This window comes from Astatotilapia calliptera, chromosome 23 (assembly GCF_900246225.1).
Source record: "Astatotilapia calliptera chromosome 23, fAstCal1.2, whole genome shotgun sequence".
Classification (NCBI taxonomy): Eukaryota; Metazoa; Chordata; class Actinopteri; order Cichliformes; family Cichlidae; genus Astatotilapia; species Astatotilapia calliptera.
The window spans coordinates 24,858,095-24,860,803 of NC_039323.1; positions in this window are offsets into that span (position 1 = coordinate 24,858,095).

A 2,709-nucleotide genomic window follows, 5' to 3' on the forward strand; every position below is an offset into this window, starting at 1 on the left:
AGCATTTCAATCAGGTTGACGTCTGGACTTTGCAACTCTTTGATTCTTTTCTTTTTCAGTCATTCTGTTGCAGATTTGCTGCTGTGCCTGGGATATCAGACAGATGGCCTTACATTAGAGCTGACACGCTGTGTGTGGTTTTGTGCATTACGACCATACGTCTCCACTTTGGTCTTATCTGTCCAAAGGATAATGTTTTGTAAAGTCCTCTGGTTTGTTCAGATGCAGCTTTTCAAACCTAAGCTGTGCTGCCATGTTTTTGTGTTGTTGTTTGTCTTGTTTTTTGTAGAGAGTAGAGCAGTGGCGGAGCGGGGGGGTGGCTTACTGGGCTTAAGCTCGGGTTGTTTTTTCAGAAGCCCGGGGTCTTTTGGAGTGTAATTTTTTCATAGTTAGATGCCTGGCTGACAACTGTACAAAACAAAAAACTACACACAATATTCGAAGCACATAGTGCACACTGTGGGAATTTACGACTGTGCGTAAATCCCCCCTGATATTGGTATGATCCAAGCTCAGGCACTAAGCGGGGCGGGGCAGCTGCTGCCTGCGAGTGAGCTGTTGGAGAAACGGAGCCAGGCAGACAGAGAACTGAAGTTCGACCAGGTACCAAAGCAAATCATTCGTACTGTACAAATAATGTAAATGTGACGGTGTATCACGAAAGATTGATATCAAACACTTGACCCATATTACATTACTCGCTCTTCAAGGGAATCAACAAATGGCGAAAGGAAAAGCCGAACAACAACAATGCTGTTTCTTTAGAGAGTCTTAGCTTACATGTGTGTTTATTTCATATTTTCAGTCGTTACCCTCCACGGCTAAATAAATCGGTTTCAGTAATGCACTGATATACAAGAATGGACATAAGGGGCTTCTTTCAAAGAAAAAACTCTGGTAGTATTTTATATATTATGCTTTGTATGTTGTTCAGTATATTTCTATGCAAAACAAGAGGAACTTCAATACACAGCAGTATATTCACAGTTGAAACCAGATATTTACACTTTATGGAAAACACAAGAACATTTCTTTGCTGTACAACATCAATTTAGAGTAAACTTGTTTTGTTTTGGATAAATATTGAAATATATTTTGAATTAGTTAAATGTCAGAATAAAGAGAGACAGAGCTGTCTATTTTTTTTCACTTTCATCAAATTTAGGAGTACATGTACACTAAGTTTATTGTTAATTAATAAGAAAACTCCAGACGATTCCATTCTGAGCTGAAGAAGCTTCTGATAGGTTCGTAGAGTCCATGTGAGTAAATTGGTGGCACAGCTGTGGATGCATATAAGGCAAAACACAGAGCCTGTTTCTGTGACATGGGAAAATCAAGAGATGTCAACCAAAACACCAGGAACAGAACTGTGGAGCTCCATAAGTGTGGCTCAATTTTGAATACAATTTGGTGCCATTTGCAATTAAGAAATACAGATAGTTTCTCTCTTTACTCTTAAAGTTAAAAAATATGTTTTTTATATTTATCAATCTAAAAAAAATAAACATTTAGTCTGATTTGATGTTACAATTAAAAAAGTGTTTGTGTTTTGATCTGAAGAGTTTGTAAATATCTGGTTTCAACTGTATATTTGATGACTGTCAGCACAAAGAGGGAGAGAGAGGAACAGAACAGAGATGAACAAGAGCAGGTGAGACACACATGTTAGTCAAATGGTTGTTTACCAAAAGTATCACCGTATCATAGGTCCTCATGTATCTCGTACCGAGTGTTTCTTTTTAGGTTTGTTATTTTTCAAATTCTATATTTATTAAGTTATGCAGGCTTGTTTGCACAACAAGGCTAAATAATTATATAAACTTTTCTCAATCTGTACTTTGGTAAAATTAAAAAATAAGTGTAGTGCAGGTCTATGATGATTTTTAGTGCTGCTATCATCTAGTTCTGATTCTGGTTCTGTCTTGGTTAAGTCCTCAGTAGTCCTGATTTTGAACTGTTGTAGTCCTGTTTTAATTCTGGATCAGTTCTGGGTCTGGTTGAATTGGGGTTTAGTCCTCGTGTCTTGATGCAGCCCCGACCTTGTTCTGCCTTGCTGCTTAATTAAAAAACTAGTTTAAGGTGTCCTGCACATGTGATATATATTTTTCCCTATATGAAGTCATTCTTTTTTGAACAAAACTCAAAACAGAGCCTATTAATCTTTCAGTCATTCCCCCCCCCCCCAAAAAAAAAAAAAAATCCCACATGCATATTACCCTTTAGGGCTAAGCCCCGGGTGTTTCAAATGTCTGGCTCCGCCTCTGGAGTAGAGGCTTTCTCCTGTCAGTTTTTCTGAGCATGCTCCACATCTCCAGGTCTGAATTCTCCAGACCAGCATAATACAAATACTTCTTCTTTTATACAGGTTCTCACCTTTGCTGATTATTAATTTTAATTCCTTAGGAAACATTAAAGGTGTAATTAGTTTTTCACTAAACTGCAGTTAAGTTTATAAAACACATCTACACATCTTTTTGTAATTACCCTCTGTGGGACTTAACTCTATTTTTTACCATTAGGGGGCAGTGTTTTCCCATCAGGTTTGATGTTTTCAGATGTGCAATGCTGAAATGAAATTTAGATATTTCTTTTTATGTTTTGGTCCCTATTGTCATTCTTTGTCACCAACATTGCTCCACATATAACCTTACTGTGGGAAGACAAGCCTTTTGGACCCATGCTTCATGCTTAAATCACCTTGATGAG